Genomic DNA, 11,904 nt, shown 5'->3' with positions numbered 1-11,904 from the left:
AAGGGAGCACTTGGATTTGAACCAAGGACCACTTAGATCTGCAATTAAACACGCTACCACTGAGCTATACTCCCATAACATTTGCATAGGCAAGTCAGTGATCTTAAGGATTTTGAAGGACGGGCTCTGCCTCAGAGAGCTCCTTTTCTATTCCCAGACCTCAGGGGTTTAAAAAATGGGGTTTGATTAAACTTTATATACACATGTAGACACCACAGCTTGCACACCCACCAACATAGCTTCCCCCACTGACATAGCTACCACCTCTCGGGGAGATGGGTTAACTGCACGGACAGAACTAGAGTGCAGTGAAACTACATATCAAGCAAGTAGTTGTGGCCAAGTGGTTAAGGTGATGGACTAGAAATCCATTGGGGTCTCCCTGCGCAGGTTCAAATCCTGCCAACTACGCAGGAAGTTGTGGTTCTTTAGTTTCAATGGAGCTGGGTCTTGTCTCACTCTTCAGTTATGTCTACATGAAAGAATAATGTGGTTTAAGTTAAAGTGTTTTAATTGAACAGCTGTTGCATGTCCACCCTGTGTCACCAGAGCACATCCATGCTAGCATCTCTTGGATCGCCACAGAGAGCAGTGCACTGTGGGTAGCTATCCCACTGTGCAACTGGCTGCAGGGTGCTTTGGAAAGGGTTTGCAATGCCTCACAGGCTGGTACAGCATCACATGATGCAGGTTTCTATCCCATTGTTCCATGGGCATCCTACTAGATTGCCAGCTGCTTTCCAACTGCAATGTGTGTGATAGGGTAGAGAGCATGTGTGGGGGGGGGGAGAGAGTGTGTGCGTTGCAGAAGAGTGAGTGTGTCACACACTGTCTCTAAGTTCAGACAGCTGCTGGAAGCGACCAGTCCAGAGGCAGGGGACAGCCCCGACATCAGCCCCCTTCTCTCACTGGCTCAGCTCAGCACAGCACTCTCTGTCACACGCACACACACTGCTGCCTGCTTAGCTCTGTGTCAGGGGGGCTGGAACAGGGGGTTTAGAGGGCCATGGCCCCACCACTCTTTACTGGCTGTTAGGACAAATGATGGAGGGGGGGTAAGGGTGCAGTCTTGGGGAAGAGGCGTCTGTGGGTGTGGCCTCAGGGGGAGAGGTGGTGTGAGTGGGGGTCCTTAGGGAAGGGGTGTCATGGGGGTGCCACAGTTCGGACAACGGTGCCCCCCCCACTGTAAGGAAGCTTCTGCCGCCCCTGCTCTGTGTTGGCAGAGCGAGAGAGAGCACCATCCACGGCAGTGATTTGCTCCCCGGGGCTCCGGCAGGGGGGCTCGGGAGGTGATTTAAAGGGCCCGGGGCTCCGGCCGCTACAGGGAGCCCTGGGCCCTTTAAATCACCAGCCTGGGGAAGCCGGGCCGGGCTGGCACAGCGTACTGGCTCTTGCCGGTACCCCATACCGGAACATACCGGCTTACTTTCACCTCCGGAAGGTCCTCACGTGGATCAATAACTGGTTAAAAGACAAGAAACAAAGGGTAGGAATAAATGGTCAGTTTTCAGGATGGAAACAGGTAACTAGTGGTGTCTGTACTGGGACCAGGACTAGTCAACATATTCATAAACAACCTGCTAAACAGTGAGCTGACAAAATTTGCAGATGATCCAAAACTACCAGCTTGCTGCCTAGAACGAACGCTCCTTGAATGGGGTGATCCACAGGGAATCATAGAATCATAGAACTTAAGATCAGAAGGGACCATTATGATCATCTAGTCTGACCTCCCGCAAGATGCAGGCCACAAAAGCTGACCCACCCACTCCTGAAATAATTCTCTCCCTTGACTCAGCTGTTGAAGTCCCCAAATCCTGATTTAAAGACTTCAAGTAGCAGATAATCCTCCAGCAAGCGACCCCTGCCCCATGCTGCGGAGGAAGGCGAAAAACCTCCAGGGTCTCTGCCAATCTACCCTGGAGGAAAATTCCTTCCCGACCCCAAATATGGCGATCAGCTGAACCCCGAGCATGCGGGCAAGACTCTCCAGCCAGACACTCAGGAAAAAGACTTTCAATATCCCAACATTGACCCTTGGTACTAATTACCAGTGGTTGCACGTTATTGACCTATTGACTAAATCACGTTCTCCTATCAAACCATTCCCTCCATAAACTTATCAAGCTTAATCTTAAAGCCAGAGAGGTCCTTCGCCCCCACTGTTTCCCTCGGTAGGCTGTTCCAGAATTTCACTCCCCTGATGGTTAGAAACCTTCGTCTAATTTCAAGCCTAAACTTCCCGACTGCCAATTTATATCCATTTGTTCTTGAGGGAGTAGCTCAAACCTCCAAAGTGCCTGGCCAGGGGCAGGACATTAGCTCAGCAAGGGAGGGGTGTGGCAGTGACATCACAAAGGCCTTTTGCAGGACCTCAGACTATTGGTCAAAGGTGGGGGGGGGAGGTGGTGACCTCACAGAGAGATGCTGACATCAGCCAGGCAGGACAGGGGCGAGGGGCCAGGGAAACCACAGAGACCCCTGTGGCTTTGCTTCAGCAAGTCTCCTTCTCCAGGTCTCTCTTTGAGGACTGGGGGAGTATTGGGGTTCACGCACCTGAGCACCAGGAGGAACCTCTTTCGAGTTTTCTCCTTCCCTTTTCTTGATTTTGAAATTAACCATCAGATCTTGAATTTCCTGGGTTCTCTCCCTGGCTCTGACTCTCTCTTGTGCAATCCCTCGGCAGTTACCCAACTCACCAGCGTGTGGGAGCGAGGGGCTGGGGCTGGGTTGTGACACGGCCCAGAGTCCCGTACTGCCCCTTTGTTACTCACCCCGGGGCAGGGTGGGGGATGGCCTGGGAGACCCGCTAAGAAAGGTGCTTCTGGTGGGTCTGTGTGTGGGTCACACTGCCCCCTGCTGGATAGACCCCTCTAGGTCAGAAACAGTCTCAGCCCGGGTCAGACCCGGGGAGCCAAGCCCAGCCCCCTCTGTCGCCACGGCCATGTCTATTGGTATCCTGGAAAGGTCCATTCTCATGGGTAGCTGTCCAGTGGCAGTGAGTTCCACAGGCCTCGGCACACGCTGTGTGGGGCAGGAGGTGTTTGTGTTGGGAGCAGTGGGAGTGAACTGTGTGCGGTTGTGTCTCTGCGCACAATTGCGAATATTCTGGTGTGTGTGTGTGATTGTGAGTGTGGCTGGGGAGTGTGATTGTTTCTCTCTTTGGGGGTGGAGCTAGCATGCCCCTCTGGGTGTGTTGTGTGTAAGTGTTCTTGGGATTGTGTGAGTCCCTTGTGCGTCAATGTGTGTGTGTGTCACTTGCTGCAGGATACAAAATCCTGCAAAGCCACCACACACACACACACACACACAGAGTGGGGCTCAGCCCCACCAGCAGGGGGCAGCAGGGACACACACGTCTCTCCTGGGCCAGCTGGGACAATTTCCCATCACGACCCGGCACAGTGCTGGTGCCCCCACATGGGGGTGGGCAGCGACTGGGCGGCGGGGCAGATGTGCTGGATTCAGAAGGAAGCACTTTGGGAAAATCAGTCAAGGCCCTTAGCAGAGCTGGGACACAGACCCAGTGACCCCTGCACCACCCTGGGAGGGGAGTGGGGTTGAGTGGTCAGAGCAGGGGGGGGGGCTGGGCACCCGGACCCCTGGGTTCTATCCCTGGCTCTGGGGGTGGAAGGGGTCTAGAGCAGGAGGACTGGGAGCCAGGACTCCTGGGTTCCATAGGGGAGACTGTTTTTTCCTGTGCTTCCTTCCCTAGAGATCCCAGCCCAGCCCCTTAGAGGAGACTGAGCACAAGTGGGGGGAGTTGTTCTCCCACTTTGGAGTTATGATTCAAACCCCTTCACTCAGTGCTCCCGCTCATATCGGCCAGCTGCAGCCTCATCTCCTGGAACTCGGGCAGCTGGCGCTTGATCCGGTCGTACAGTCACACGCTGACTGGCTCCCCTGCCTGGATGCTCTTGTGGAAATCCCACAGGCGACGCTGCAGGGCTTGGCACCGTTGGTTTCTTTAATGTTGTGGTGTTTCCCCGGCCGCCGGAAAAAAGCCGCCAACTCCTCCCTCACCGACTCCCATCAATGCCCCTGGTTGCCATAGAACCCTCTGATGCTTTCCCGTTCTGCCAACACCACCAGGCCTCACCCCCCTGCTCCTTTATCTTGCAAGCTCTGGATGTTCAGCTTCCAATATCCTCTGCCCTGGGTCAGGGACAGGGGTGGCTCCAGGCACCAGCGCAGCAAGCGGCGGGGGGGTGGCCTGCCGGTCGCTGTGAGGGTGGCAGTCAGGCTGCCTGCAGGAGGTCCCCTGGTAATGCGGATTAGGCGGCATGCCTGCGGGAGCTCTGCCAGTCACGCGGCTTCAGCAGCAATTCGGTGGTGGTTACGCCAAAGGCACAGGATCGGCAGACCTCCCGCAGGCATGCCGCCGAATCCGCCTTACCAGAGGATGTCCCGTAGGTGTTGGGATAGATCTGTATTACATTATATACTAATGTTAGATGTGTAGAAAGTGTGACTAGAGTGAGGGGCACCAGCAGAGCTGTGAGTCTGGAGGTCAGGACTGGGATAGCAGGGGCTGCAGGTCGGGAGTGAGGGGCACCAGCAGAGCTCGAGGGAGCGCAGGGGGCTGCGGGTCGGGAGTGAGGGGCACCAGGAGAGCTGTGAGTCTGGAGGTCAGGACTGGGATAGCAGGGGCTGCGGGTCAGGAGTGAGGGGCACCACTAGAGCTGGGGGGAACCCAGGGGGCTGCAGGTCGGGAGTGAGGGGCACCAGCAGAGCTGTGAGTCTGGAGGTCAGGACTGGGATGGCAGGGGCTGCGGGTCGGGAGTGAAGGGCACTGTTAGAACTGGGGGGAACCCAGGGGGCTGCAGGTCGGGAGTGAGGGGCACCAGCAGAGCTGTGAGTCTGGAGGTCAGGACTGGAATGGCAGGGGCTGCAGGTCGGGAGTGAGGGGCACCAGCAGAGCTGTGAGTCTGGAGGTCAGGACTGGGATAGCAGGGGCTGCGGGTCAGGAGTGAGGGGCACCACTAGAGCTGGGGGGAACCCAGGGGGCTGCAGGTTGGGAGTGAGGGGCACCAGCAGAGCTTTGGGTCTGGAGGTCAGGACTGGGATAGCAGGGGCTGCAGATCGGCAGTGAGGGGCACCGGCAGCACAGCGACTGAGGAACTCAGCAGGGAGTCCAGGGGGCTGTGGGTCGGGAGTGAGGTGCACCAGCAGAGCTGGAGGGAGTGCAGGGGGCTGCGGGTCGGGATTGAGGGGCACCAGCAGAGCTGTGAGTCTGGAGGTCAGGACTGGGATGGCAGGGGCTGCAGGTCGGGAGTGAGGGGCACCAGCAGAGCTGGAGGGAGCGCAGGGGGCTGCGGGTCGGGAGTGAGGGGCACCAGGAGAGCTGTGAGTCTGGAGGTCAGGACTGGGATAGCAGGGGCTGCGGGTCAGGAGTGAGGGGCACCACTAGAGCTGGGGGGAACCCAGGGGGCTGCAGGTCGGGAGTGAGGGGCACCAGCAGAGCTGTGAGTCTGGAGGTCAGGACTGGGATGGCAGGGGCTGCGGGTCGGGAGTGAGGGGCACCAGCAGAGCTGGAGGGAGTGCAGGGGGCTGCGGGTCGGGAGTGAGGGGCACCAGCAGAGCTGTGAGTCTGGAGATCAGCACTGGGATAGCAGGGGCTGCGGGTCGGGAGTGAGGGGCACCGTCAGAGCTGGAGGGAGCGCAGGGGGCTGCGGGTCGGGAGTGAGGGGCACCAGCAGAGCTGTGAGTCTGGAGTTCAGGACTGGGATGGCAGGGGCTGCAGGTCGGGAGTGAGGGGCACCAGCAGAGCTGTGAGTCTGGAGGTCAGGGCTGGGATAGCAGGGGCTGCGGGTCGGGAGTGAGGGGCACCAGCAGAGCTGTGAGTCTGGAGGTCACATCTGCAGGGAACAGTTCTGAACTTGGAGCGCTTACAACTTGGAGAGTCTTTGTAGGGCATCCCAAAGGTTTCCTGTATTCACAGACAGTTGTTGAGATGGTTCACCCAATTCCTCACCTGTGCACACGGCTCTCGGGAGCACTTTTTTTCAGAGCCATAGAGGTCTGAGACCCCACGGCTGTTCCCCTCATTCCAGCTGCAAGATCACATCAGGTTTGGAAACTGGAAACCCTGGGAAGGGAAAGAAAACAAGGAAGGTCCGTGGAATTTGTGGGATACTTGTCACAAGGAATATTCCATCTTTTTAACCCCAGCTCATTTTTAAGACGTAACACCCCAAGGCCGGCTTCCTTGGCTCAAAGTGGCAGGAGAGTTATTATTATAACTCATATTCATGACCTTAGTGCCTAAGAGCCAATGAACCGTGGGCCCGTTGTGCTGGGCACAGCACAAACCCAGAATAGAAGATGGCCCATGCCCTGAAGAATTTACAGTCTAACTAGACAAGACAGACACAGATGAGGGAAGAGGTGGAACCCGCCAGCAGAGTGAACTATGTGAAGGCAGAGGGACAGATCTGATGAACAGAGGTATAGAACTTGAGACTATTGTATTTAATGTTATGACTAGGGCCAGTGTTTTCCGGAAATTGCTGCTATTACTGCATTTCCCCCTGAAATTACTCTTCATTTCTGGAATCACCCTTCGTATCCAGAATAGCTGAACAGAAGGTGGTTGGGGATGCAGGGTCACAAACCCCACATTTCTGCCTGGAGACCCCTGACTCCTCCCCAGGGCACAGGGCAGAGGCTGGGGGCTGGCTGCTTTTGAGACTTGCTGCCAATTTCTTCCCTCCTCATACAAGTCTGGGCTCAGAAAAAACACTGGAGCTTCCCCTTGGGAGATGGGGCACTTGGCAGTGGGACGCTGGGCACCCTCATCGTGCTGCAGCGCAGACGGTGCTCGCACCTGCTCTCGGCTGCGTCCACAGCACCTCTCCCCTGCTCCTCTCCCCTGCACACAGCTGGTTCATGCCCTGTCTCCCCAACACACAGCCGGCTCTAGGCTCTCAATGCCCAGTGTCTGGGTCCCACCTTCCCCACACAGCTGGCTCCTGTCCCCTCCCCCCAATGCATTTTCATGTTGTAAAGGATTATATATTGCTCATGCTTGTGAATTACTCTGTTTTCGCTGCCAGCAAACACTGGCCCTACTTATGACTGTTATCTGTATCTTTGAGCCAGCCCTTGAAAGCACAAATACTTCACAGACTGTGGTGCTGAGATGGGCCAGATGATACCGGGGAGGCTGAGGGATGGGGGGATGGGTTTCCTGTGCAATCTGGTGTCACTAAGGCTGGATCTCAAGGCTGGTTATGCAGAACTCCATCTTCTGAAGCTTTACCCCGCACAGAAAGGGGCAGTGACTGATTTTACCTCTTTCGGGAGACTGAAGATGACAGACTTTCTGGGGAGAAACAGTTGAGTTTGAGCTGACTGAGAAGGGCCTTTTTGCGCTACAAACTGACATGACCTGATAACCCAGACGTAAGCTTTTAAAGAAGGTTTTTAATACACTTTGGCATGATCGGGGATTCCCAAGAGGACTGATGGTAAATAAACATTTTGATGCTTTTCTTGCTTTATATCTTTTCCCCATAAGGCACAATGCCACTGTCATGGATCCACAGGATCTGTGCAATGCCCTGGCTTTTAAACTGTCCTTGGCAGGTGCCCCTTGAGTGCACTAGACCCCCAAGGGCTCCCACTCTTCCACAAGGACAGGCCATGTAGCTTCAGCACCTGAGACTGAGCCTCTGGCTTCAACACTCCTATTTCAACCTGTGAGCTCTGCCAGCAGGTCCAGCCGAACTACACTCCTGTTCAGAGACTGCTCCTCAGTCAATGCACAGAGCATGTTTGTGCTGTGACACTGGGCAGACTTTTAAAACATAGCAGGGTTCATTAGTCAACTGAAATACAGCACTGAACATCTTTAGATTAGCACAGAGAAGCAAAAACGACGATATAGTCCATACTGGGCAATGCCCTTGAGCCAGGCTGCTGTAGAAAACAGTTTGGTTTCCTTTCACTGAGCGTGTCCATTTGTCTTCGCTCCGGTAGAGCTCCCTGCATCTGCAAACCCAGTTCTTCCTGCTCCCAAGCACATCATGAGTCCATGTGTGCTTCACTCAGCCAAGCTGAGATCCTCCCATGGACAGGTGACAATTATTTCCTTGTCTCTGTCGGGTATTCCACTGATGTAGGTTGGTCCCAGCCTGTCCTTAATGATCCATTCATATCACCCCGTGACAGCTCCGTGACAAAACACCTCATGTCTCCTGCTCTTTATAATCATGGCAATACCAACCACAGAGGGAAACTGAGGTGTGTATTGGCATCACCAAAATTCCTGCCTCTCTCTCTCTCTCTCTCTCACACACACACACACACACACACACTCTCTCTCTCTCTCTCTCTCTCTCTCCTCACAGCCCTTGGAGAGAAAGCAAAGCACAGGAACTGGAGGTTAGTCCAGTGAACACAGTGGAGGACAAGCTGCAATCCTCACAGCCTGGTCAAACAGGAGAGGCATGTGGGTCCCCACCCATAGAGAGGGGCTGGCTAGAGGCCTGATACCCGAGAGGCCATTCCTTGAGAAGACCATGGAGGCAGGTCAAAGGCTTCGCTACCCTAGAACTGTGACATCGCAAAAGCAGATTTTGGGGAATTAGGAAATCTAGTGACTCAGGTGTAATGGGAGGGAGAATTAAACTCCCCCAGTGGGAGGAGAAGGCTGGGGAATTAAGCACTAAAATTCAGGAGCAACAGACCCTAATTCTTCCGAAAAGAAGGAAGTTTGGGGTGGGCTTTAGCAATTAGGTTGCAGCACATTCATAGATTGGAATTATTAATTAATAAGTGATGTAAATCATGAGTATTAATGCTTGATGCTCATGGACTTCCCAAAGGCCACGTATGGGTTGGGGCAGCTATTGACATTCTTGTAGTCAGAGAAAAGGAGCAGATAGGGTATATAGCCATCCTATTACCATAAGGAAGTGGATAAAATACCTCTCCTAGTTACCAGGTTTTCATTTTGTCGGGTCCCTGAGACAGTGTAAACTGAAGCAGGGCTCCCTTCTGATGGGCTCCTTTGCCCGTCGATCTTTCTTTCCAATGGTGTCCGTATCTTGTAAGTATGCACAGGGCAAGACCCTCTTTACTGTACTTACCTTAGTTTAATCGTTACGTGTATTGAGCCTGGCCTATGATTTCAGTTATAACTGTCTGGATTAAATCACGTTTCTGCGTTTCACCAAATTCCATCTTCTCAATTAACTCTGAGTAGCCCTGTGCAAGGGCAAGTTGTGCCCCAACCTGTAACCTTATAGGTGTAGAAACTGTCCAGGCTACACCACCGCCCTGTGACATCATCAGCCAAGCGCCCATTGGTGCCAGGGAGGTGGCCCTGGTGTGGGAGGGAGGATGCAGCAAGGACTCAGGGTCGGAGGCCGGGGTCACTGTGCATTGAGATGGGGAGGCCATATGGGGAGGGGGGTAATGAGTGGGAGAGGGAGGTCAAGAGTTATAATAATAATAATAATATTTGGGGCGGGGGGAAACGTTTAATGAAGTGAAACTGAACAGAAAGAAAACTGGAGTGGAGGCTCTAAAGCAACAAGGCTTGGGAAGGGATTTGGGGTAAAAGGTCTGGGATCCCCCAGAGCTCTGGATCCCCAAACCTCTCCTCCCTACCACAGAACCACCCAGCCCTCTTACCGGGTGCCCATACCCCACACTCCCCTCCTCTTCGTCCCATTACTCTCAGCTGGCACCACCTCCGGCCACCTTGAGAGCTTCTTGTGTTCCCTCCTCGTCTCTCACAACCTCATCCCTCCCTGCTGCTTCTTAGCTCTAACCCTGCACACGCCCTCCCCATGTCCTGGCACCCCAGAATTATCTACTCCTCCCTTCTCCTCCCCTCCCACGGCTTTGTTCTCCCTTCACCTGTGGGGTCCTGAATGGCAACATTATACACTCTCCTATCAAAAGAGGAGCTCACCTGACTGTCACACAAGCCAGGCATGAGTCACACACCTATTAACTCAATTTAGAATTCGACAGGAGGCGTATTTTCCTCCTAAAATGAGGAAACGGCATGAAAGCTACAGTGATTAATGTAGTTATTAAGGTATCCTATAAGGATACACTAAATGCAATTTTAAAATTACTGTTGGCACCAAAAAGGCAAATGTCCAAAAATTATTCTAGTGGGTGGGAGATAAGGCAAAAAAAAGGAGGGCAAGGGAACTTGTCAAAACTTGTATGACAAATCAAGGTATAAAGTTATCACTACTCAGGTTTTTTAGAGCCCCCACAGCTTCTAATAACCGAGGGGACAGGACTCCTTACCCAGCAAGACCACCGTCTCAGTTCTCCTGCATGACATCCCTGTAGAGGGCTCTCTGAGTGGGGTCCAGCAGAGCCCACTCTTCCCTGGTGAAATACACAGCCACCTCCTCGAAGGTCACCAGCCCCTGAAAGAGTGAGAGTCCAACACTCAGTACCTGCTGCACCACTCACAACCCCATCACTCATGGGGGAGAGGAGCCAATCAAAGGGAAACTCTGGGTGGCTCACGGTCAGAAGTCCCACCTCCACCCTGCTCAGAGCAGCCAGGAAACGCCAGGGGGAGGGGACGAAGCGAGAGCCCCTTGTCTCTCCCAGCAGATCCATCACCCCACAACTAGCCACAGACGGACACAGGGGATGGAGCCCCTAGCAGGGCGCAGGGAGAGCTCGCTGGCAGAGAGCCCAACGCTGTTCTCATTGTGAAGAGCAGGACAGGACCAGACTTAGTGGGGGGCAGATGACATGACGGTCCAGGGGGGCCTTGCTGAGGGGTGTCCTGTCTCTCCTCCCCCCACTTCTCTTCAGCTGTCTGCCCCTGCAGCTCTTCCTGCAGCCCTGCCCCCTCCCCCACTAGGAGCTGCCCGGGCCAAGCTGCTCCCAGGAGCCTCCTGTGTGCCGTGCGGGGGGGGGGGGGTTTGCTGATGTCAGGGTGGCCCCACCCTCCTGCCTCTGCCCAGTCTCTGCTGAGCTGAGGTGGGGGGGACAAGAGTCTGTGCTGCTGCCTCTGGGTCAGGAGTGGGAGCTGCTGGCCCCTGCTGCTGTGTGAACGAGCCTTCGGACTAGTGAGTGTCGCTGGGCTGGGAGTGACAGCGGGTGTGTCTCACCCCCGCCCCCCGCCACACACTCACCCCACAATAGACACGTCAGTTACTGTTATTACTTCTTTTTACTTCCTGTCAAAATGCGCAAAGTGCACATAGTCTCTGTAATTTTATTCTTTCACATTCGGTCAGGATGACAGTGCTGGTATTTTAGCTTTCTAACTGGTCTGTGCATTTCAAAATTTTATTTCTGTCTTATGCTTAAATTCAATTCTTTGAGTAATGAGTTCTAAAATGCCTCAGCTGTCCTGGCTGGAGTAATTATCATTATTACTGTTATTACCGTATTGTGCTTTGTCATTCATTATTTAAAATGGTACAGTCAAATAACAGACTCTACATTTTGCATGTACTTACCTTAGCAGGGCTCATTTAAAAAAAAATTAGCTAAACTCAAAACTTTAGACACTGTGCAGATGAAGATCACTTATCTTCAGATTGTATTTTTAAATCTGTCTGTAAAGTAACTTAAAATGTCTATGAAAATAAATACAGTTCCAAGTATGATACTAATAGCAATGATGGAGTGAAATGTTAGTGAGTCACCTACATGATAGTGACCAGTTAACACAAATGCCGAAATAACTAGAGAAATAAATTCCCATTCGTAAAACAGAGAAAAAAAACTTTAATCCCCTATGTAAACTAAGTAAATATGTTTTCAGTGGAATGAAAAACAATTGACTAAAATAGAGGAGATAATGGCAGTAACATGGAGCGTGTCTGTTAGAGAAAGTAAGCAGATTTTATTTATTTTTATTTATCTCTACTAAAGATGGGGTAAAAAGTATCAACCTTGTGTTTCTGATAC

At 53.2% G+C, this 11,904-nt stretch overlaps 1 non-coding gene across 1 annotated transcript; it reads left to right on the top strand.

Annotated features, from left to right (window-relative positions):
* The first annotated feature begins 329 nt into the window (after positions 1–329).
* On the top strand, positions 330–411 carry TRNAS-AGA. The gene has a single exon. It is a non-coding gene; the product is annotated as a tRNA-Ser (tRNA).
* The last annotated feature ends 11,493 nt before the right edge of the window (positions 412–11,904 follow it).

This window comes from Mauremys reevesii, linkage group 12, assembly GCF_016161935.1.
Source record: "Mauremys reevesii isolate NIE-2019 linkage group 12, ASM1616193v1, whole genome shotgun sequence".
Classification (NCBI taxonomy): Eukaryota; Metazoa; Chordata; order Testudines; family Geoemydidae; genus Mauremys; species Mauremys reevesii.
Note: the sequence above shows the minus strand (reverse complement) of the source record. Positions and strands in the feature narration are given on the sequence as shown.